General features: G+C 33.8%; 1 protein-coding gene across 6 annotated transcripts in view; it reads right to left on the bottom strand.

Annotated features, from left to right (window-relative positions):
- The window catches only part of LOC106469439 (histone deacetylase 4-like), a 187755-nt gene that overhangs the window by 55248 nt on the left and 105357 nt on the right, over positions 1–27150 (bottom strand). The window contains exon 1 of one of the 6 annotated variants that reach the window (XM_022398681.1): positions 10173–10267. The exons of the other annotated variants lie outside the window; for them this stretch is intronic. The gene's annotated coding sequence lies outside the window, so the exon portion shown is untranslated. Of the gene's footprint in view, positions 1–10172; positions 10268–27150 lie in introns of those variants that run through there. 6 annotated transcript variants of the gene reach the window in all.

Here is a 27150-nt window from a genome sequence, read left to right as displayed (position 1 = left end):
ATATAACCATAACTATCTGTTATATTTAATATGTTGTAAAATTATTTAATATATTATAGTTAATTTACTGATTATTCAAGATGTAGTATAGGAAAGTTTAAGCTGATGAACATAACTACATCGATCGATTCTGAATTGACATGAGTATCCATCTTAAATACTTAAGAAGATAACATTGGTGATGACATCATAATGATAGAAATGGTCAAAACAAGTCGAGATCTAAAAATGTGTATTACTGCAGTGTTTTATCTGACGTAAACAAAACACAGCATGACAGGTCATGTCCTTTTCACTTTACCAAAGGCGATATAAAACGAAGATATAAACGTTGTAACTCCCAAGAAGGGAAAACAGAGCTCTTATTTAAATTTTTTAAAGCAAGTTTGTTGAACTATGAAACCGATACAGAGCGAAGGGCAATAGAAAAAGACACGAAACTAAGATTTTGAAAAACAAATACTAACGTTTAGTAATTATTACAATGAACAATGTCTAGTTTGGTTGTAGAATGACTGATTATCACTAATTCTTATTGTTTGTTTAACCAAAATATGTATTGAAAAATGTAAGAATCGTGGGCGTTGATTAATTAAAACCATAAGTTGATAAATCTAATGCTCGAAGTTTTTAGCCGCGGCATAACGGCTCATAGAATGTCTCTGAGTTTGTTTTTTTCAAGAACAAAGTTTTAGTTCATAGTTCCGTCATCTTTTGACCGATTTGAGATCTAATTACAGTTTAGGACTCAGAAGGTCAAACTCATTCGAATGATGTATTAGACCACGCACAAGATCTCATAGATTAATTTACTCTAGTCCGGCCTAAAAGGATTTTAATTTCAAGATAGACTGGTGAATATCCTGATGAGTAATAAAATGGAATCGTGTATACGCTCGCCTCACGTTTGGTATTGCTGGCGCACAAAAATATAGCTAATAAAATGGGGGGGGGGGAGGTCTCACATTAATTTACTCTGGTCCTGCCTAAATGAATTTCAAGTGCCGCGGCTATTGATAATTCCCTTTTGTTTTTTGTTGTTGTTTCTTCAAGAGTTTTATAACATTACTGATCTTTGTTTCGTTATTTCATGTTTGATTACATTAATCATCTACGTAACAATAGAAACCGCAATAAAGAGAATCATAAAATAGCTTATAATCCTGATTAACAAAAGAATATCATTGATACTGCCAGTCTCTCGAATTTTAAAATCATAAGTATACATAAGTGAAAAATGAAAAATCAATGTAAATAAACGATCGACGTACTGTATTTTGGCACGATGCTAAGATAGTTCAGCTAGAATGTTGACGCATTCCATCTTCCATAACCTCAATAGTTGGCTGCTTTCTTCGTACGTTCTGGTGGTTTTGACAACTTTCATTTTTACCATAAAATGTACACGAAAGCGCTTGAAACAAACCGTATCGTCACCAGAACAGGATTTTAAAAGTACAATGTCCAAGGCCTGTTAGGCATTTCTTCTGTAAATCTATCTCACAAACATTTGAGAATGGAAGGTTAAAACCTTATTTCAATTTAAAAATACAATTCTGTTGCTGAACGTAAGAAAGTTCCGTTGCCACCTCACAAAAAAAAATAAGTATTTGACCTCTGCTCTTGATTCACGGTTTGAGTTGTCCACAAATTGGTTTCGGTTTAAAAACAGTTTTACACGCATGGATTTTCACCATATACTCCTGCAGGAAAATGTTACTTAAATTAGATCACTAAGACTGCAAAATGTAAGTTACTTTTACGAATCACGAGCTGTAGATTAAGACTTTAATGCTAAATTATAGCATGAACAGTATAAATATAGCCGTTGAACGTAATACTTAGTAGAAGTGAATAAAAACCCTATAATCCGAGCGCTTTCGAAAGGTGGACTTTTCTTCTTCAGGGGCAAACTGGGAATGGTGGAAGAATGTTGTTATAGACCTAAAGTGGAAATAAGATATTCTATTACTAAAGTAAATACTTTCAAAACTTTATATGTTCCTATCATGCCACCAGACAACTGTTTCCTGATATAAAACAAAACATACGTCATGTTGAGGTGTATTTACTCAGCTTACTTCCTATGCTGGTATCAAGTCAGCAAACAACTGTTTCCGGAAGTGACACAAACACTTCCGTCAATTTGAGGTATATATTTTGCATACTTATTTGCTCGTGATCACGGTACTTTATTAACTCATTCATATGCCAAGAATAAATAAATACAACGTAACTTGGGGAATATGGCAAACTTAAAGCACGCATTTCTGTGAGAGATATGATTGGCTATGTCACCAGTACATATCAAATAGACCGAACAAGGAAAGGTTTTAAAATTTTACAAGCTATTGTTTATATAGAAAATTAAGCAAATAATTATGGCTATCATTGAATTAAACTGAGTTGTGGCTATTGTGGCTTTAATCACGACACTCATCTCAATCAATAAACATATCTTAAGTTTAGGTCACAGTTCAAAAAATGACTCAAGTGTGTCGACAGTTACATTGAGATATTTTTAATTAATTAATTAATCAACGAAATAGACTTACGAATTTATCATAACACTCTAAACGCTAAAAAATTATATTAAATAATTATATAAAATACAGATTAAAATATATAACCATCAATGATACAGAAATACGTTCTCCGGTGGGTTAGAGTAAGTTGTGGGATTTCAAACGCTAAAATCCGAGGTTCGATTGTCACATTTTGTAGCTTTGCACTAAGAAAACAACAACTACTACTACAGAAATACACTACTTAAAAACACGTGAAACATAAAATATATGTATTAATTAGTTTAGCAAATTATATAAAAGCAGAACCACACAGTTCAGCTCCTGATATGCAAATCAGTCAATCCTACGTCATGTTTAGCTTATGCTTACAATTGGGTTTATGTTGAAAACTATAAGCCAGTCTTAACTAATAAATCTTAAATCTTAAAAAAGTTATAAAATTTATAGCGATTAATTAAATTGTATTGTGTCAAGTTTTGGCGATGGTTTTACTCGTATTTTGTTGTTTTCACCTGTGTGTGATTTGTACAGTTATATGCACTTATAGATCGCCTTACGTTACAAAGAAAGATTTGTTTCTGTTCAGAAAATAGTATACGATACTTATCAAAGCTCCCAAACCACTTAACCTTAATTAGAGGCTTGTCGGAACGTAGTTTATCGTAAACATGCTTTCGTTCTGGTTGCGAAAAGAAACAGAAAGATAAGTCAACGCTGTACAATATTCGTACACAATTTCGGCAAGTGAGAAAGTTCATGCCGTACGTAACTAACACGTCATAGTCACCACTTTGTAAATATAAATTATACAACATATTTGTGAGTGTATATGTAACGGTATTTTTGGCTACAATATAACCATGTATTGCTAACAAAATTTCGATATATTTGATCTGAGAGAAAGCTCCCCCCCCCCAAAAAATACAGAATTCGTCAGTTATTACAACATATATTTCTTTCATTTTTTTGTAATTCAGAACAAAGCTACACAATGGACTATCTGTGCTCTGTCCACCATGGGTATCGAAACCCGGTTTCTAGCGTTGTAAGTCCGAAGACTTGAAAGTTTGAAAGTCAGGCACGGGAGACTAAAGTGGATTGGAAACTTTTATGTATTGTTATCTGTCTGTCGAGTTAAGGGCGATGTTTTGAACCGTTAGAATAAAAGTTTCCGATCAAATTAAGTAAAGGTTATATTTCTCTTACATTTTTAGTCAGTTTTATATAAATTATCTCAAAAATCATGACCTTTGTAAACTTAGTTTTACTTCATACTTCAGCCCTAGTAACTCAAATTCCAGTACACTGACATTTTTGAGTAGATCATGTGATTTCTTTAATATAAAACAAGTAGAGAGAGATTGTCTTTTTTTTCTAATTTACGAAATTCAACTATTAAATCTTTCGAATGTTTGTTTCTGCTCGCCGGAATTCCTCAATATGAACTGTTACCTTGGCATGATCCCAAAATATCCACTTTACTATATTCTTTCAAGAAGAAGATATATTTCATAGTAGTAGCAACCTATAGCAACAGCAATTTACCGTTAAGTAAACAATACCAAACGCCCCTTTAGTTCATTGTTATTCAAATCAGGCACCTGCTGACCAGTCTTGTGATCTGAAATAAAGATGAATGAATGAGTAGAATAAGAACAGTATACCTTATAAATATGACCCTTTTCTGTTGAAATCGAAGGACAGTCGTACATGAACTCAGTAATTCTAGGTATGTGTAAATATTCACTTGAATTACTGCTAGTATTCCTGATAAATGTGTGTTTTAAGGACGAGTGCCCATGTTAAAACATTCTGTATCCGACTGTTACTTACAAATCTGCGTTGTTTTTCGTTATTTCGATATATAATTAAGATTATTTACTAATTGTTTTCAACTCGTCTCTTTCTCAAGAATGCTTATTAGAAGTTCATATAGATATCTTCCGTTGTATTATTGTTCATAAAAACACCCTTCCACCAGTCGTGTAATTCCTGTATTTTAAAGCTCTCCCTGTATTCCTATATCTCGGCTAAAATTAATTATTTTCACTGTAAGTACTTCTAATCGACATTTATATTTATCTATCTAATGATAAAAGATTCGATAGTTCATGTACTTATACATATATCAGTGTTTCTTATGACATTCAATTTTACAGTTTCACGCTATAAGTATTTATTATACCTTAATACAAAAATGTATATTTTTTTCTTAAGGCTTGTTATCTTTGCTAGAACATTAAACGGTTTTAATCTTACATTTCTGAGCTATGAGATGGCGTTGGCAGAATATGAAGAAAACATATGTCAGATTGTCACAGGGTAATAGTTCAGTTTAGGACCAAATGAAATATGAATGTCAGATTGTCATAGGATAACAGTTGATGCCCGAATGGAAAATGAATGTCGGATTGTAATAGGATAACAGTTGAGGCCCGAATGGAAACCGAATGTCGGATTTTCATAGGATAATAGATCAGTTTAGGCCCAACTAAAAGATTAATGCTGGTGCTCCAAACTAAATTCCTGAAGAAAGGATAAACACATGTTGCCCCAGTAATGAAACTCACAGTTTCCATTTGAAACGAATTTGGTCGTAAACATCGATTATGAAATTGAAATGATTTCAATTTGAAACCACGTGTATTTGAACATAGGTCAAAAAATGACTAAATTAATAATACTTCAAACTTAATCTGCATACCGTCACAAATGGTAAAAGTCTTGAATAATGGCTTAAAAGTATTGAATATACTGTCGTATAGTTGAATTGATTCTTAATTTTTCTGATTTTCGCCCTGAAACTGAGAGAGAGAGAATTTTGAGTCCTTTAGCTCATCACCAGGTGATGCGTCATGAGAGTTGAACACATTATATTTTCATTTCTTTAACTTGGCTAGTTGCACATTTATGCTTCTATATTAACGTTCTGCCAGTAGTCTTTTAGTCTGTCCATGAGAACAGAAACCAGTGTTTCATGTAAAAAATGGCTGACTAAGGTATCCAAATATTATCAATTACAATAATTTCTGTATATACGTAAGTTTTTTCATTTTATCTGCCATATTTCTGGGAAAGTGACATATATATTTTCTATTATTATTTCCTATATTTAGCCTTATATTTTCCCTTGAATCTGGTGGGAGGCTCATAAATAATGCATATGAAAATTCAAGAATTCATAAATTAGTTTATTTTTCTTAATAGTTTTAAATGTAAATTTAAACGTAAATAAAACCAATGATTACGTTTGCAGTAGTATGACTTTTTTGCTGTGATGATTCTAAACAAAAAACAAATGAAATATATTGCAGAGTGACATAGTAACTAATAATCTAAGCTGGATAAAGTACAAATAAACAGATTAGTATCCACCTATCCACATGACTGATGAGATCACGTGACTGTGGCGTTATGTTTGGACAGGATCTTAAGTACTAAGGTTTGTGTGCAAAGCTCATTATTTCAATACAACTGTGCAATACGACATAAATATCGAATTGATTCAAAACAATGATACAGGGAACCTCAGGATAATTTTGACGTAATACACACCAGAAAGTAAATAGACACTCACTCGAGAAAGAATGTCGATCCTATCTATGTAAATAATACGATCGCTTTTGTCTGTCCGGAAATTTTATCACAAATTTCTCGATCAAACGCTACAAATCTCATATCGTTAGAAAGTCCTTTTTTTTCGAGGAGTCTGATTGCACATTGCCTTTTCCATTCAGAATCACCTTACCTGTTTTTTGTTTAGACAAACTTTTTAATGCAACGAGTTTGATACACAATGGTACAATGTCGTTGTTATCATGTGACGAATGGCTTCGATTTCATCTTTAGTTTTTTATTTGCACTGTATTTCGCACAAGTAACACTTAACCAACGTATAATTTCCTAAAAAAATTAACATTACACTAAATACAATTTCTATGTGCTTTCTCGACTTATTTAGGTCCAAAATACGCATGCATAGTTCGCTCAAAACCATATACTTATCACTTTGTGAACAAGCATTCAGACGTTTCTGCATATTAAGCTACGTTTGCCTTCATTAACACTTTACATTTGCGATAATTTAGTTTCGGTTCGTTTCGTAGGCTGCTATAAACAAGTTTTAGCTACTTTTTTTCTTTACTATGGGTTTTATTATTCATTTTTGTGAGTTTTTTTGTTTCAACTCGTAAAACTGTGTCATTTACTGAACGCTCATAACTGTTTCATACTCTGTACACTATTATAAATACCATTACTATACTTTATTGTTTACTTTACATGTAGTTTTATTAAATAAAGTTACGTACGTGTAGTTTTATTAAATATAGTTACGTCAACGCGAGTTTGTTTGTCTGACCGCGTAAAATATTTCGAAATAGACCAGGATTTATCGATCTAACGCATAATGCGTACAAGAAAGCGTATCTTAAATGGCGTGTGTGAAAATGATAGAATAAGGAATATTCAAGCAAAATGCATGAAAATTACCATAAATATTTTGTAGGTAGCGGCTAGTTAAATAAATAAACGGCCAACAAAGGGTACAATATTACTATTAGTATTTAGTGGATCTGCCCTTTACAATATTTAGCCAGAAACACGGTTATCCATAGTATTTAGAAAATCTGGGCTGGTGGGATCAAACTCCACTTCTGGCGAAGAACTTGGATGACAGTGTCCTCAGAAGTTGACTGTTTGGACGACTTCTCAGGGCACGATCAAAGGTGGACCACACGTTCGATAATGTTCGTAGCTGGCGATGGTCTGGTCACTGGAACGTGATGGCAATGCCCTGATCTTGAAGCCACATGCTTTGTGATTCGGGCTGAATGAGCAGGAACCCGATTTTGCATCAAAATTTTGCCTTGGCTGCTTAAGAATTGTGATGTATCGAGAAGCAGCGACTGTCCCTTCGCACATCACCAGCTGTGATCGTTCACCTGCCCAAACTGACATAACAGAAATATTGCCGTATTTTGTCGTGACTTACCAACGATTCAACGAAAGCTCATAGAAAGATAATCGCCAAACTCAAGCGAGTACAATATCTAAGAATTGTGTAAAATCTGGACAGTGTTTCAAAAATAGGCGGGTGTAATAGCATCTGTGATACCTACTATTAATGACGTGCGATATTGTATGAAGTGAGAAATGGCTTCCGTCTAGCTACCCTACCTTTGTAGTCCATGCTATGAAGGTAACTTTTGAGAGCACACAGCCACGTGGTCCACAGCAGTAGGGACTGTTTCACGTGGGTCATTCTCCACACTTCTCCTCAGAGCACAAAGAGTATGTTCTGTTGGCTTTGGGAGCACTGGTCGTGCAGAAACTGTTGTTTTCTGACGTGGCTGGAACTGCATTGTTACTCAGTCTACTGTAGATGGCGGTACTGCATGTAACCTAGCAATTTCTCCATCCCTTTGACTGGTCTTCCATCGTCCAACTGTGCGAATTCGCGAAGATACGATTAATTCTCGGAATGCTTTTTTTTTTTCGTGGCATAGCTGTACGTATTCTAATGTCTTTAACGAGTAGGGTATACCTATATTTATAAATATGTCGGGGTTATTTGAATATTGTGTTATGGAAAGGGTTGTTCTGTATCCTGGGGATATCTATTTACTTGTTAGTAGGCTGTGTAGATGATAGCTTGTAAATAAATAACTTAAAACAATATGTGAGTAATAAGGTTAACTGAAATGTATAAGAAATAAGCATACATTTTAGTCCTTCATTCTTCAAAAATACATCTGGGGGCCAATCAATTACTAAGTTAAAAATTCATGATTCTAAAACAATACTCGAGTAAACTATTTCGAGTAGGATTTTCTCAATTACATGGATCTTCCCAGCTGGTATTTTACACGTCCTACCAAAAACGAATAAGCAGCATTTAAAAACTAATAATAACAGTAGAAATGATTTATCTTTCATGCATTCTTCAATTATTTCAAGGCAGAAGAGCGAGTTAGCAACTAACCCCAAGCGAGAAGAAAACAAAAACAAAACTTAATAAATGACAGCAAAGATGTATCTCTGTTGTTGTATGATTCTGTTTTTCTTGAAATCCATTCATTTTGCGATTTCGGCCGTCTGGAGGGGTCATCTGTTTTAATAACTCGCACCATTATACAGTAATGTGTTGTCTGTCAGTCAATCAGTAGACACTAAAATGACGTCACATAAGAGAAACTTAACGTTGCAATTTGTACTGTCGCGACATCAGTAAAACGTGCGCATGCCATGCATCACGAGAAAAATTTTACACTCTGTAGGTTACAACACAGCATGACATTATAACTTGAAAAGCAAGAAACCAGAATATTTGTTACTCTTAATTTTGATTTTATTTACTCTTGAAATAGAACACTTTCGGTGACCCTGCGGAAGTACATTTAGTATAGCATTGAGATTCTTATACTGCGTGTTCAATGGCTCTTAGTTACATGCAACTCTACCACAGGGTTCCACAACGGTATAATAAGAAACAAAGAAAATCACATACAAAATATTACAGTATAGGGCCGAGCACAGCTTAGTGATAAACGTGCTGGACTTTGGAGGTGATATTCTATGGTTCGTGTCCCGTTACCGCCAAAATATATATATACATATGTATTACGCTCCGCACTTTTGGACTGTGGATGTGTTATAAAAGTGCCGATCAAATCCCACTACTTGGTCTGCTAAGGTAACTCATGAGCTGGCTTTGGATGGCGTTGATTGGCTGCCTTCCTTCTACTTGTACTCACGTTAGAAAATAGGGACGGTTAGCACAGATAGCCCTACTAGTGTAAAGTTTTACGCAAAACCAAACAAACAAACCTTACAGATTAATCATGCACCTTGTTTATAAGTAACAACCACCTGTATATTGTCATATCCCACACTGAACTCGCTAATTATTGTTTTATATTTTAAATGCTAAGATGCTTTTTGTAGTTTTTCTTGATATATCAACAACATATTAATTTCTTCGTAGCTAGCTGTTTTTTATGCTTAAAGCATTGTTAACATGTTAAAATATCACGTGGCAGTATTTATGCGAGCTATATGACATTGTATATATTTTAATGCAAAATGTTCTTTGTGCTTGAAATCAATGTATGGTTAAAATTTTTATATTTCAGGTGCCAAAAGTCCTAGGTGTCAAGTTATTAACATGTTAGTTTCAAATGTCAGGATATTTTCTCTGTGATATATATTGTTAGTATATCTATAACTCGGATGCCAGAAATTTAAAATTTTCTTTGTAGTTTATATCAAGATATTGCCGACCTGTGTATAATTTAAATAACAGATTTCTTGTGAGGTTTATGTCCAAATATTGTTATATCTTAGAATTCAAATTTTCTTTGTTGTTTGTTTAAGTATATTCATAGCATGTTTATATCTTTAATGCAAAAGTAGATTTGTGGTTTGTGGGCATATAACACGATAATTTGATAAGTTTGCTACATTAAGAATTTCACAATAACTTTCTGTTTTTATATAATTGAATTAGTGTGATAGGTTTACCTTTAACTCCAAGATCTTAGATTTGAATTTCAAATATATATGTTTAAGCCTTGAGCTAGTCAAAGTACTTGAATTTATAATCACGAATACAATGAACAAACGTAAATAAATAAAAAAACATACAGAAAGGGCTCTGTTGTCTTTGGTCATTATGGCAAATTCAGCTGGCCCGTAGCTGACGTGTGACGTCATTTCGAAGTACAGTTCACTTACTAAAACTAAATCAACAAAGGGAAAAAAATGCAGTTAGATTTCATCCAACAACACCTTTTATATGAAGCTTCATACGAAATATATAACCAATATATAAGTATATTATTATTGCACGACATAGTATTCGCGTTCATAATGATGTTTAATGTATATTCAGAAATCACTGAGCGGATTTCAACCAAGTTACGATGACCTCTCAAAGTTGTTCAGTGTGAAAAGTCTCTTTTGTAATCGCCTCTCAACTGGGACATGAAGCAGCATCGTAAAACAAAATGGCTTCTGTAACTTAATGAGTATAGAGACTTTTAATGTGTTTCAAGAGTATCCTAGCATTTTAAAAACTACGCTTACGTGAATCGTGGTAATAAGTGAAGATACCGACACTCTGGAATGCTGTATTATCACTAATCCTGGGTGTATTAGAAATATGAATAACAAATTCTGAGAGAAAGTAAAAAAAAAATGGGTATAATAATATATCAACCACATTATAATCTATTTCTGATGAGGCCTTTCACAAAATATCAGGACTATTCAGGCTGGCTGGGATACAACAAACCAAGAAGTGTTTGAGACTTATTTACAAAACAAATTTTCAAAAAAAGTAAGTAAATGTAGGGATGGCTAATATAAATCCTTCAAAAACAATGCAAACAAGATAGTAGGGATGGCATTTGCAACATCCCTACATAATACCACAAGCACACAATGCAGTAGCATGTTAACAGATAAAAACAGGATAAATTAAACTTAATTGTGATTGAATAGTTATACTTGTTGTTATATGTTAATTCTTGCCTGTGCTATTATATAGGGATGATGTAAAAGCCATCTGTACTATCTTGTTTGCATTGTTTTTGAAGGATTGATATAAGCCATCCCTACATTTACTTCCTTTTTCGAAAAGTTTATCTTTACTTGTTTGCTTGTTGTTCTTGTTTAAATGCAGTGTTTCAATAGACATAGGAAGGTTATATTTATAACCAAGTTCTAAATACAAAGAAGTTCCAACTGTAATATTTATTGATTATCTAATATTGGCTGTTAAAGGAACATCAAAATTCTTTAGGAAAGCTAACTTTAAGGGGTAATGATAACATCGTTTAGCTAGAATTATATATTTTTTTAATTACTACTAGTTTATAATACTTATATAAGCGGATACTCCGTTTGAAACTATGTCACCTCAGTGAAATTGGTTGACACCATTGTTTTGATTTTTGAGTTATCATGTAATAAAAAATGAAGCAGAAGAAAGAAGAACAAGAAATTCAAACTTTTTGCTATGATATTTACAGACATTCCAAGAACTTGTGACTCAGTCATTACAAAGATATTTTTTATAAAAGGAAACACTGTATAATATTATAAAGTTCTGATAACCTATTGAGGATATATATATATATAATACTGTTTCGATAAACAATCCGAGCCAGCCATCCCTATGTAGGCAGTGCTACGGCTGCCTGATATACAAATACATATATTAATAATAATGCTATAAATACCTAACATCTCATATATATAACACAAATATAGGATACAAATTACCCAGGAGGAAACGAAAATGCATCTTAGTGATAAAGCGTCTGTAGAATTATCATGCAGAAAAATTTGTTGAAACACTGTTCATCAGGCTTAACCTTTATTCGTAATAATCACAAGACAAACTCTAGGAAGTTTCGTAATTGTGTGTGTGCATTATATAAATTATTATGAGTCAGAATAATAACAATAAACACAATTAAAAGACATTTTCAAGTTAGATCATTGAGGATGAAAAATAAAGCACATCTCCTAAAGTTAGTGCCCCCCTGGTGGGTCGGCGGTACGTATGTAGGCTTATAATACTAAAAATCGGGTTGCGATAGCCGCGTTGAACACAGCACAGATAGCTCATTATGTAGTTTTCTACTTAAGTACATGTTTCCCGGTGGGTCAGCGATAAGTTTATGAACTTACAACGCAAAAATCCGGGGTTTGATTCCCCCGATGGACACATCAGTTACTTCAATGTGGCTTTGCACTAAAACAAGCACACAAGCGCTTAACTACAAACAAGTCTGAAGTTAGTATTTCAAATCATGTAATCTACAGCCACTTTCCATTCAGTAAATCCACAGAAAAAATAACCACAAGATGGCGTGTACACATTAAGGAGAGAAGCTGTCGACCTAAATCACAGTTCCATAAATATTTGTAATTTTGGGCAATATGCCAACCTTCATAAAAGATTAGTCTGTTAAAATTAGAGAAACTATCAAGATTTGTAGCATTGTCTCATTTTATGTTGTGATCTGTCAAAGAAACATGTTCAACTACAGCGGAATCTAGAATTTTCACTTTTAGAACTTTTTATTGTTCTAAGACATAACTTCGTATTATTAAACAAACATCTCGTTTAACCTACATCAGACTTAATCACACTTAATTTGACAAACAATACCTCATTTACCTGACGATAACTCTTTATTTTTAGGATCGATTGGTGACTCAGCGGTAAGCTTGATAGCTTATAACGCTAAAATTCGGGACTCACAGATAGCCCATTGTGTAGCTTTGCGTTAAAATTAAGAACCTTTTTCTTTAGGACGGCAAAGAGTTAATTGCAAAGAGCAACACGATTTCAATACGACTTGTATTTCTGATGCTCTAAGTATCTTAGATAATATTTTGCTAGTACACTGAATATGGGGAAAAATATATGTTACTATTATATTGCTTTGTACCTATTATACAGCTATGTACCTATTATACAGCTATGTATCTATTATACAGCTATGTACCTATTGTATAGCTATGTATATATTACATAGCTAGGTACCTATTGTATAGCTATGTACCTATTATACAGCTATGTATATATTTTATAGCTATGTACCTATTATACAGCTATGTATATATTGTATAGCTATGTACCTATTATACAGCTATGTATATATTGTATAGCTATGTACCTATTATACAGCTATGTACCTATTATATAGTTATGTGCCTATTGTATAGCTATGTATATATTATACAGTTATCTGGTATTATAGTGATCTATTCATAGATCAACACATAGAGGAACAATATATATATATGACGCATGGTTCAAGGGTAAAATTTAATAATTTACCGTAATTATTCTATTTCAAATTAATACAACTTTATTTTTGTATTTATAGGCTTTCATTTTCTACTTATTCCAGTGGCTCAGCAGTAAGTATGAGGGCTTATAAATCTAAAAATTGGGTTTCAATACACATAGTGGGCAAAGCACGGATAGCCCTTTGTGTAGCTGTGCGCTTAACAACATACAGACAGTTTTGGGCGTTTAATGTCCCTTACCAGTATTAAATTCAAAATTATTTTAAAGTGAACAACAACAAAGAATTTACTTTATTTTTAGAGGATTTTTGTAAACATATATATATATATATATATGAAACCATTGCCTGAAATAGATAAGCGTAATCCCTAAATCAATATATAACTGGAAAATAAGATATAAAATTTGGAATTTTAATTTTTATGGTCAAATGGCTGATTTTTTTACAACATAACAATTTTAAAACTTATAAACTTTTTTCTTAGAGTTTCTTCTCCATTTTGCCTGTTATTTTTAGCTTTAAAATACCCGATTTCTTGTAATCCCAGTTTAAGTGTCAAAAACAAATTATTATTTTAACGTTATTTATTTTTCATCCTGTCTAGGACATAAAAACTCAGAGAACTCATTGTTGTAAATCTATATATATACATTGTATACATAAAGACGAAATGTGTGTTTGTTTGCACCTTAACTCCTCCGAGCCTATTGGGCCAATCTCAACCAAAATTTGTATGTAAACACTATAAACTATGGGAAATGTTCTAAATGGGTCAAAATTAATCTTAACTCTATTTCTATTTTGTAAAGCCTGTTGGTTAATTACTCCCAGCGTATTGAATCAATTTGAAACAAACTTGGCAGGTTGACGCTTTAGACAATGTTAAATATTCTATAGGGATTCAAAGTCAAAGTATGAAAGTTGCTGGACTGTTTCTCAAACAACCACGCTTTTATCATGGTCAATGAAATGTAGGGTGTTCAAGGGTGGGATCACCTCAAAATATTTATTTGTTGCTAGATGGAAAGTAAGCTAGAAATGTTGTTTATGAAGAAGCTTTGTTACAATTTTACAATTTTGAGATAAAGTTTATGCTAAAATTATTACTTTGAAATATATGATTGCTGTTAAACTTACATTGTTTTAATTAAGTTTAAACATTCCCGTTAGTTGACGGGTATTTCAGCTTGTAGATGTGTATTTTTACTGAGTGTCACTTCATACGTCACTATTGTTTGTTTTGTTTTCTAGTATAGAATACGGTCCTTGTTGATTGTGGACATGGAATTTGATCCCCTTCCGCTATTTCGCGATAATCGAATGAGCGGTAGATCTTACACCTTTGATTAGAACACTCAACCCGCGGGTTGCGGTTCGAATCTCGTTATAGAATATGCTCGCTCTGTCTGCCGAGGGGGCGATATAATGTAACGCTCAATACCACTTTTCGTAGGTAAAGAGTAGCCCAAGAGTTGGCGGTGGGTGGTGTGGACTATCTGTTTTCTTTCTAGTCTATCACTTCTAAATGAGATGAGAGGCGGCTAGCACAGATAGCCCTCAAGTAGCTTTGCGCGAAATTCAACAAACAAACGAACTAACACATTTTGCACATTATAATGTGTTGGGAAAGTGTCTCTGAAGCTCCCAGTGGCTCATTAGTAAGTCTGCAGGCTTACGATGCTAAAAATCAGGTTTCGATACCCGTGGTTGGCAGACCACAGATAGCCCATAGTTTTGCTTTTATCAAAACTAATTGACAATAATCACATTTGCTGGCTATTGCAATATTTTACACGCTTACGAGTTTTATCTAAAACGCTGTGAACAAATGACGGGAAAATATTATTATTTTAACAGTTTTATATCTAACTTTTAGTATACCATGTGTTTCCTAAGTGTAAATCGTTTATATTTCTATGAAAAACTGCATTTAAACTAAGCTTTAGACGTATATAAAAATATTTCAGCTATCTGATGATGTGGGCTGAACATGATTTAGTGGTTAACGTGTAGAGTAGTGGATCAAAAGGTTCATGCCTCTTGAACAATAACTCTGAACTCGTTTCGCACTTTCAGCTGTGGGTGTCATTATTCGGTCCAAAGCCGCACAAAATCCTTATGGCGGTGACTGATGTTGACTAACTACCTTCATTCTCGTCGGTAATTCAACATTAGGAACGGTTATACCTGAACCCAGGGGATTTCCGATGTGGTCGTTTAGCTCATATGTTTTATAAGGTGTCATTCAAGTTGAAAATACCAATACTCATCTAATGATACGGAATTGTACAATACGAGTAGGAAACTTAAGATCTCATTATATATCGTTTACCTCAAAATTTGAATATGATATTGAAAATATGAAATTATACATCAACACTTCTCTATACATTAATCCTTTTACAAAATCTTATTTTTCTGAGCCTAGCGTGGCCCAGCGGTTAGCGACCCGGACTGTGGAACTTTGAGTCCAGCGTTCGCGTCCTGTTACGGCAAAAAATAGATCGCGCTTCGTACTTATGGGCCGTGAGTGTGTTACAAGGGTGACTGCCAATTCCCCTTATTCGGTCAGAAAATAGTAGCCCAAGAATCGAAGGAGGGTGCTGTTGACCATCTGCTATCCCTCTAGTCTATCATTTTAAAATTAGAAACGGCTGGCAGACATAGCAATTACTTAGCTTTGCGCGAATATCCAACAAGCAGATGAAGAAAACAAAATCTTTTTTTTATCTTCTGTGCAATAGTTTTGTACAAAATCTACAGCTGATATTACAAGCCTAGAACCGTTATAAGTATAACCGTAGAGTAAAGTTTCTATTTAGAATTTTAGTTTGAGTTTCTATATAGATTTTTAAATAACTGTAGTTTCACACACAACGACTCTCGTTTTTATTTTTATTTTTCACTTCAATAACCAGTAAAAAAAACTTCTTTAAAACTTGTACAACTTAGTTTGATTGTATCATTTCCATCAAAGCCTATTTTCAGTAAAAGTTTAATTCTTAAATCAAAAAGAAATACTGAATGCGTCAACCTACATTTAAATCATTGGGTACTTTCTATGGTTTAGAAGTTTTCACCATAAAGGTTTGAAATGGTATAGTTTGAAATATTAAAGAACCAAACCCCGTGCTAAAGTTATTCACGAGAGGCTAGAACACCATAGAGATAGTGGTGTATTCTGAGGACTTCTACATTAGCAATAATGAAATTGAATCTTTCAAGTCAATATACATTATATATTGGATATTATATGAAACGATGAGAAACTAGAGATATTTTAGAAGTAAAAGCGAAATTATTTATTTTTGTAACATCTAAATGACGTTTCAATGGATCAATTTCTAACATTTTATGTAGTTTTTCCCCAGTTTAATCAAATATATTGTTCCAACTTCCCAAAGACTTAGGGTTATGCTTGAGAGCTTACAATGCTAAAACTCAGGGTTCGATCCAAGCGGTGATCATTGCACAAATAGTCCAGTAGGTAGCTTTGTGTTAACAACAAAGAAATCTGAAAACTACGATTGTACAACAAAAAATATTTTGTGAATACTATTTTCAAATGCATTAATCCGGAAGGATACAAAAAACGAATCTTTCAACCATTTCGAAAGTTTTTCTGTGTATCTGATTAAGTTTGAAACATAGCGAAAGATGTGTATCTCAAAATGATAAATATTTCATTGTGTCATCGATATATATATGTATATATATCATACACTAGGCCTACTTAAATCAACAAAAAGTATATTTCTGTTTATTGTGAAATATGAGAAAGTTATGTCCAGCGTTCGCTGTAGGTGCACATGAATGATGATATATTATGTTCACAAATCTAGAATAAGGTTTCGGATAGGTGGAAAATCGAACTTAGGTTACTATAGTAACAGTCTGGTAATAATTTGGTGCTGTGTTTTAGGAACTACTGTCTAGTTGAACGATTGTGAATTTTAAGAAATGCAATTTATAAAAGAGTGAATTCGGTACAAATGACATAGAAATGATATAATTATTTATGTATGTATAATTTTTTTTTTCAGAACTGCCAGAGGGTGTGAAATGTGTTTGCAGTCTTGAGTGATAATAAATAAGTTGTTAAGTACATTACAGAATGCATAGTTATAAGTTTTGGAAGCAGCCTTGTTCTTAAATGAATTACCCGTCTCATAAAATCGTTACTTTTACAAAATGATATTTGTATTTGCTGATAAAATTATTTATTTGAGTTTAAATATGTGAAAAATACTAGGTTCTAAAGTTGTGAGATTTGAAGATTCGGGAGTTTAAATGTTAGTCTAGATCACTATGAGAATAACTGTTTGTGTTTTCTTATAACAAAGCCACATCGAGCTATCTGCTGTGTCCACCGAGGTGAGTCGAACCGCTGATTCTAGCGTTGTAACTCCGAAAAACTTACCGTTGTCCCACCAGGGGACATGAGAAGTATCAATCAACTAACATATTTTACAAATAGTTTCATTTTCCAATACATTCAAACAAAGGATTCTGTAATGTAAATAGTAGTTGTGGTCTTGAATGTTTTAGACCATCTGAGCAATATGTCCTTCAAGTAAAAAAAAAGAAGATAAAAAATATTATTCTTAAAAAAATGTTCATTTCTATTTTAGCCCTAAAAACTTTGAATGTCTTGCTGCAGAGTTCATCATTCAAGTGATTCGAGTTATTTCTACGATCTCATCAAGCCAACTTATCAATTTCTCGAAATATTCTTTTATATTACGTTAGATGAAATATATATATATATAATATTTTCATTTAAGCAAAAATTCTATGTACTATTTCGTACATTCCTAAGAAAGATTGTTAATAGGTAAAATTTCTCAATGAGCTAGCCATGTAGACATGATCTTTCTTCAAATTCGTTTTATTCTTTGTTTTCTTCCATTATACATTTTACATATTATATGTTTGGAACGAAGGTGTGATGTAAAAATAAATAATTTGAATTCTTCGATTGTATATGAAAAGTAAATGGACATTTTCATTTTTCGTATTTTTCTGTCAGATGACTTTTTATTTTTTTGTTTCATGTGGTGACTCAATATGACGTTTTCGGTTTGCAAATACTTACTGTGATAAATAAATGTTTTTGTTCTGTGAGCAGCAACTATTGCGTGCCTCGAGGTTAGGTACAAAAGGGAGATTTCGTCACCTTAAGAAGCGAGACCGGAATGCAAAAGCAAAATGAAAACTGATGAAAGTGGTATAATATGAAGATGCCATGTATAAGACAACAGGCATGTAAGAAAGATACGTTTTTTTTTCCAGTTCTTTAATTGTAGGATGTACATACAGACATGTTATTCTTGATATTGTACTTCTTGTTATTTCCTGTATTATATAAATTTGGAAACAAGGTTAAATACATTTTCATTTAAATATATTGTAAGTGTATAGTAATCATTTCTTTATGAAGACAAACTTCTTTCCATTTTGTGAGTTTCATACTTCTGTCCATGTATGTTTAACATAGTTTAATGGATCTTACATGATGTACAATAATTTTACGTAGGTAAGTACTTCAGTATCGTTAAGGTTCGGATCATGATCAGTTTCATGACAACTTGTAAAAATACAGCAAAGTAAAATGCAGGATGTTATCCAAATGGTATCGAAACTTATCTTTTAATGTAGGGGATCCCAAACTTTCTCAACACAAGGTCCTCCAGAACATTCTACATCCTCACTAAGCTCCCCTACCAAATGGGTGTATAAATATTGAGTACATTGACAAATTTGCTTTCCCTACCCACCCCCGAAACACTCCTGCAGGTCCCCAATGGTTCTCGGCCCCGCAGTTTTGGAGCTCCTGTTCTAAACTACTATAGCAATTATAATTACATATTTTTGCCGTTCCTAATTTTCTACTGATAACAACAACAACAGCAGTCAGCTAGCAGCACCCGCCGCCACAAGGACTTTGTCCGGCTTCTTGAAATGAATAAGGGGATTGAATGCAACTTTTATAATACGCCTACAGCTCAAATTGCGGAGCATTTTAATCGGCATTACGCCTCGAATCTTGGAAATTTCGATTCTCAGCCCGACACACTAGCCGCTAAGACACGTCTGTTATTGTCAGATTGCAAGCAATTCTTTAAATATCCAAGTTTTAGTACTAAAGTTTAAGAATAGCAAACTCGTAATATAAAAAATATAAAACTCGTATTAGGTAACCAATTTTATGAGTTACAGTTTCGATCTACACCACCTTCTACCTATCCAGTTAGGCTAACACTGAGAAATATCACCTAAGGTAGTTTTCAAGAATTTAAGCGAACGAGACCGGACGTGACCTAATTGTTAGCGTGCCGGGTTGTGGATTCAGGATTTCGCATCCCATTACTATGAAAATAAAAAAGCGCTCCATGCTTTAGAGCCGTTGGTGCGTTATAAATGCCAAATAAATCCCACCATCGATTTCAATATCTCCAACATTTGGTGGTGGGTGTTGTTGCCTAGCTACCTTCACTCCACTCTATCAGCGCAAAATTAGAGACAGTTTGTGTAAATAGCGCTTCTGTAACATTGAGCGAATAATTGAAACAAGCGAACAGTTTGAGCGACGAATTTAATCTGACAAAGTCCTTCTAGCTCTAGCACTAATTGTTTCTGTTTCGTTTTTTTTTTTTCTGTTTTAGAGCTTTCAAAGCAATACAATAAATCTTTCATTAGGTGGCAAGACCAAAAAGTTAGGAAAAATATGAATGATATATATTTAGCTAGAACGTCAAACTACCTCAGACACACTTTCGGGTTTAAGAAATATTCAAATAGGCATATAAACGAACACTGCACGAAATATATATTGTGTAATTTATCGTTGATGTCTCTCTGTTCAACATATTTTATTGGTAGACACAAGAACAATACAATTAAATATGTTACGTCAAGCTATAAAAGATATAAAGGCAATATTCATTTTAGAGCCAGTGAGTGTTACCAGTACCATGTTAGTTCCAGTTGGAATCTTAGGAAAGATACAGTATAATAACCAATATATAACGTATACAATATCACATTGTTTTATTATGCATTAATTAATAATATTCGGAAACATGAATAGACGAGAACAAGATTATGCCATTATCCCCTTACAGGTTACTGGTTAATCGCTTGAAAATACCTATTCCGGAAAGTTTTCTATTTAAGGTTTGGTGTTTTGCCATATAGGTTTTTTTTTAAAGAAGGTAAATAATTAAATACCAGTTGGGATCATTTGTCTCTGATTTAATAGTGTCCGTACTTTAGTATGCATCTAAAACCCTGAAAAAAAAAATGCACGAACCTTTTTTTTTTTTCGTGTATAATGAAATTTACGAGGTTTGTAACTACGTGATTTAATTGTTCAATTTTATTCCATTAAATTTGTTTAAAATCTGAAACATATTGATCTATCACTATGTTGCTCGAAATTTAAACTGTCGCTCTAAAATGTTTTGTAGTTTGTTTTTATTTGTAATTTTACCTCAAACATTTCATTAAATGGAGCAGCAAAAGCTATACGTAAGTGTACAAGAGGTAAGTGTAAAAATACATAAAAACTTACAGTAACACATGGTAGCACACTGCTCTGGGACCTCGAGGCCTCTCCAGAAAGTTGTAGATCATCGTTTGCCTTTTTCTGTACAAAGGGTCACGCGGTCGGGCTGTTGCTTTAATGGGTTTTCCCAAAAGACTTGTTCGAGATAGTTGAAATTTGGAACGAGAAGATCCACTATCTAAGCGTCCTAATTCCAATCTTTCTACAAACCCCGCTCGGGAATCACCAGCTAGTTCGGACATTTTCCAGCAGCGCTTTGGGGACATAACAGCTCTGAATTTCTGATTAACTTATCCATAGACCACCATAGTCCACTATTAAAAATATCGTTATGAAAAATCAAACATAATATATTGTACTGATATACTGTAAGTTGAAGCGATTATAGACGGCATGTAATGTAGTCTCAAGGAAAATGTAACATCGTGTTGTTGCGCTTGCAACTTGCTACTAGATTTAAGAGATGAAATGTAGCTGTCACCAGTTTACTGTACATTCGACAACTCCCGTCAGAAAACATTCTAAGCCATCTAACTTTGTAGCTTTAAATGTTCATTTACATTTCCATAGAAACATATCGTATTACAGTTACTCAGGTGATATCCTCTATACTCCAAAATATGAACTATTTCAATATCGTGTTAAGTCAGTATATGGAAAGCAAATTGTTCACTCATACGACAACAATTTAAATGATTTACATACGACCTGCTCTTAGTCAGGCAAGAAAATGTCAGTATTTTTTTCAGTTTTGTTGACTTACCATAGCAAGAAAGTTCTAAGTGCAATTTTTGCATTTCAAATCCAAGACAGCATAAATTACATGCTCTATCTTTTCCTTCGCGATATCATATAACTTATTCAGTATAAACGGCATACTTCCACCTGTAAATTATCTGCTTTTACAACAATATGGTCTGAAGTAAACAATGAACTTTGCTCACCGCAATTGTGCAAAACAATATTTGCAAAATTTCTAATTCTTCAATCACTAAATATCATTAAACTTTGCACTTAGAGCAAATGTTTGAAACTTTTGTATTTCATACTCTGGCATTATGAAATCAAATTTTCTTTAGAACTGAATTAAATAAACCTCATGTTACTGGATCATGCAGAAAATACGAGGATGTGCGAGGTAGCATACCTTATACAGCAGTCGTCACGTTCCATTAAATATGAAGTGTTTTTAACTCAAGGCGGCGCTTTCATCGCATGCGTTATTTTGACGTCAGGGAGTTGTCTTCATAAACGCACTAGACACGTACATCAACAGAAACTTTGCTCAACGAGCGATCAATACTGTGTTAGTTGCATGAGTAGAGCAAGAACTACAGGCAAAACTACCTAAAGGTTGATGTTAGATTGCATAAGGGAAATGGCGGTCTGTTTACTTATTTATCGTATTGTATTTATTTATTTACCGCCAAGATACACATTACCTTAACCAAGAAGTAGGAAGCTCAACGCATCAAAGCTAAATCACCGAGTAGCCTAAGTATTACTTTACCAAAAACTTACGCATTCTACATGGGTTTTCATATGCCGTACGAGATCTAACATCGACCCAAAACTAACCTCTTTGAACCAATTGTGAAGATTTGGATCACAATTCCCTTTGTAAAAAGTTTATTTTCCTGCGGCTTTGTTAACTGAACATATTGAGATACTCATTCAACTGAGAAACGCATTTGTAAAGGCAAATTATTACTTTTACAATAGATACGAAACTAAAATTAGGATAAAATCATTTTTATTTTGGTTAGAGCAATTTATCCTTAAATCTTGCTTTTCGCGGTTTCCCTCTTTTTTTTTTTTTTCAAATGTAACTTTAGAAATGTATTTGCAGTTTTTATTTACTTCTAGTATTGGTTACGTTGGATATCTAAAACAGCGCTTTTATCTCATGGCTCTTTATTGATCGCATGTTTTTTAAACATTTTGCACCTCGTATAAGTTTTTTACTTGTGTTTGTTTCGGGGGTGCACAATACTTAACACATTTTTCAAGACTGAAGTACCAATAGAAGGCGCTATCGTCAACAACAACAGCTATTATTTCGTTTCAGTTTTTTTGTTTGTAATTAAGCACAAAGCTACACAATGGGCTATCTGTGCTCTGCCCACCACGGGTATCGAAACCCGGATTCAAGCGTTGTAAGTCCGCAGACATACCGCTGTGCCACTGGGGGAATTTCGTTTCAGATGCATCGAATTTATGATAAAAACTTTCATGTCTGAATAAAAATAATTAATTGTGATATTCGTAAGCTGTTTAAAAATTAAATTTGCTAATGTCAAAATAACTGAAGCCAAACCCACCATATTAAGTAACTTACTTATTATACAACCTCCAAAGCTTTGAATATGTACATGTAAATATATATAAGTACCAACCTGCTGGAAACCACAGTCTGAAGAAACTTACGAGAACGCATCTTACCTATAACATTCATATGGATACATCAGTATAACTCAGGACTGCAAATGACACGTTTTCTTAATAACCAATAAGAGAACCCTAGACAAATATTGAATGTGAAAAGTATCAAGCTAGTGTAACCAACTTTGCCTAGAAAATCTTTAGATTTTTTTTTCTCCATTAAATATACGTGTGCCAAAAATGATAAAACTAGACAAAATCAGTTTCATAAATTAAATGTTACTAGACTGTCTGTCGCAAAACTTTCACGAAGTTTTAGTTGTACTTCTTTTGTAGCTCTGTGATCAAATTTCCAGCTTTAACTGTAAGCTTTATCAGTCTTTTTATTTATAGAGCAAAGCCACGTTGTGCCGGGAACATATGCAGTCATTAACTGTGAAGTATACTATATACGTTTAAATGTTTTTGAAGCCAGTTGTAAATCAGTAAAATTCGGGTTACCTTCTCTAAAAAAAAAAATCAACTTAACTTAGACTGGTTGGACAAATACACTTGATATAAAAGCCTATTGATAGTAACAAGCAAAATACGTCTGGTTAGGAAAAACTGTAACGGTTAACCACGAGTGACTGAATAAGGGTTAATGACGAAAAGATTTGTAAAGTGTAGCAGAACTCAAATTATGTCGGGTTTACTGATTTCTTCAACAGTGTCATACTATGTGAAGAATTTTACAAGAACTGGCATCTCATGGCTGGCAACCAATTCGCAAACCACTTGTATCAGATGCAAATATGAAAACACAGCTTTAGTAATGCTTAGAGTTCTAACTGTAGACAATTAATTAGTCACTTGATCTCGTTTGAGAAACATTTAAGTGCCAGGTATTATGTCTCTTGATTTCTTTAGAAAAAATATGAATATCCAGAATTGTTTGTTTGTTTTGAATTTTGCGCAAAGCTACACGAAGGCTATATGCGCTAGCTGTCCCTAATTTGGCAGTGAAAGACTTGAGGGAAGGCAGCTAGTCATCATCACCCACCGCCAACTCTTGGGCTACTCTTTTACCAACGAATAGTGGGATTGACCGTCACATTATAACGTCTCCACGGCTGAAAGGGCGAGCATGTTTAGTAGGACGGGGATTCGAACCCGCGACCCTCATATTGCGGCCTAGCCACTTGGCCATGCCAGGTCCAGCCATAATTCATTGAAACGTTCTTGGCAATGCTGGATTCCTACTCTGATGAACAAGTACTCTTCCAGGACAATGATACACCAATCCACATTGATTGTTTTATCCAAAATTGATTCAAAGAATACTGCAGTGACTTCGGACGTCTTTCTTGACCAGCAAAAATGACCAGATTTCAATTCTTTTAAACGTCTTTTAGGATGAACATGAACGTCGAATTTGCCATCATTATCTTCTTCTGACACCTGTGAAACAATTTGAGATTCCACTCACTGAAGGATGGATTACAAATCGACAATACCTTGCAGCATCTTGAGGAACTCCTGTCACACTGACTTCAGCTTTTATATCAGTAAAGATATTCCAGCCCTATATTAAGAGGTAGTCCAAAAATATTGGCTATTCGATGTAAATAATATTAATAAAACCCAATTAATTAAGATAGATAAATTGCGACTAGGGACGAAATAACATAGAATTATACAGATGGTTAATAAATAAATTCATATTTATTTCTGGTAGTCTAACAGATATACTTGTTGTTCCTCGATGTACCAGTGCTATGTTTAACGGCACAGCATAGATAGCCCATCCTGCAGCTTTGCGTTAAAATAAAGATAAGCAAATATATCTTAATTCGAATTTTACTTTCAAAAATGTATTGAGTGAATATGTTGGATATAATATTTTTTACCTTTTTGTGTTATGAAAACATGATCATACAATGGAAATATCATAAAATAGTTAATCAACTGTAAATGCTAGGTTAAGTAACATTTTGAATCATAATTGTAACTAAAATACTTCCGTTGTCGTGTATGAGTAAAATTCGATCAGCCAGTCTCCTATTGGCCCCCAGAGGCAAAACGCTAGAAACCGGGTTTCGATACCCGTAGTGGGCAGACCACAGATAGCCCATTGAGTAGCTTTGTGCTCAACTACAAACAACAACTCTCCTATTGTTCCCCCAGTGGATCAGAAGTAAATTTTGCGGACTTACAACGCTTATGTCAGGGTTCAGTTCCCGTTGGTACGCAGAGCGTAGATAGCCTATTGTGTAGCTTTGCGCTAAAACAAACAAACTAAGACTCTGCTATTGTCGTTTGACACTATTATTTTTACTGCTTGGATTGAAGATTACAAGAATACAAACCGTTTTTTTTTCTCCAAATGGCTGGTTTATTTAATAATAATAAAAAGGAAATATTCTGAAGATTGAAGCTTTCGATTGTTAAAAAAGTACAAAATATTTGAATTATTCATCTGTTTATTTCCATGCATTCACTCTTAAAATTGTCTCTAAGAGTTACTGTGCAATTTACGATGTCTTTTCCTCACTTTCGAAAACGCATGTTATATAAGAGGGATAAAAGCACGCCGATCAATTTGAGCCTACACTTACATTTGAAATAACTGTGTGACTGTGAAGCACACTCTTTCAGGCACTGGTGGTGATTGTTAAATTAACTGCGTGGAAGAAAATGTTTCGTGGCAAACGGCAGTAAAAATAAGTACCTTTCATAATGTGTTTAAGCCATCTAGTCTGAGTTTTATATAAGAGGATAGCAAGGTTTGTATAATGTATAATTTATATTACTTCCACGAGTCTAAAACAGAAAGTGACGAGAGCAATATTGTAATGTATTAAAAGTTGGGAGTTCAATTTCTTGCTCTAATGCTTCTTCGTTGCTAAGCTAAATATTAGTAACGTTTCAGTAGATCACCCATTCTTGTTAATCTTATTTAATATATTATTTGTAAATAAAACATAATGTAACATGAAGTAATGAACAATGGTAGAAACTGAACTTCATTAAGCTCTATGCTGTTTTAATACAAAATGATTTTTTTACGTTGCGTGATGTTTTCGCCGTAGACCACTTGCTACGTATCACAGGAAGGAAAAGCACTACCTACTCGCTACAAAAACATTAGAAATTCAATGATTATAATTATCTAATGAACTTTTTAACCTCAATTACATTTCATTGTTACTTTGTAAATGCTGTGAATGAAAGCTGCCGCAACATGATACTCACATTCAGTATATGTCATGTTTTTGCAGGACTAAAGGTTAACGTGCCGGATTGTGGATCGGAAGGTCTAAAGTTCGAGCCTGCGATGTGTCGTTGAACACATTTATAACTTTCATCTGCTGGTGCGCTATAAAAGTGACAATCAGTTCCTCTCTTTTGTTAAGAGAAAAGGTATAGGCGGCAGGTGCCGCTGATTATGGATGATATCCCTCTGGTTAGCAGCTGAAAATTAGGTATGGTTATGCCTAAAACTTAGAGTCTCTGATCTCGCCGTTTAGCTCTTTTGTCACGATAGTGCCGTTCATGGTGAAAATCCAAATACCAATGTAAAAAAAAAGGTTAAAGAATTCTATGCAGTCAATGAAAGTTAGAAATAAAAAAGACATTGCAATGTGAAATATTTCCTAAAAAATAAACAGAAAAAAAATAGACATAACTTAAACCTGTTTATACTACATTACTACCGACTTTTAAGGTGAGACCTGACACGGCCTAGTGGTTAGGACGCTCGACTCGCAAGCTACGGATCGCGGGTTCGAATACCATTTTCGGTTTTTAGCCGTGGAGGCGATATAGTGTAACGGTTAAGTCCACAATTCGATTAGTTTGTTTG

The sequence above is a fragment of the Limulus polyphemus genome, unplaced genomic scaffold, assembly GCF_000517525.1.
Source record: "Limulus polyphemus unplaced genomic scaffold, Limulus_polyphemus-2.1.2 Scaffold96, whole genome shotgun sequence".
Classification (NCBI taxonomy): Eukaryota; Metazoa; Arthropoda; class Merostomata; order Xiphosura; family Limulidae; genus Limulus; species Limulus polyphemus.
The sequence above is the reverse complement of the archived record's forward strand: the minus strand, read 5'-3'. Positions and strand labels throughout refer to the sequence as shown.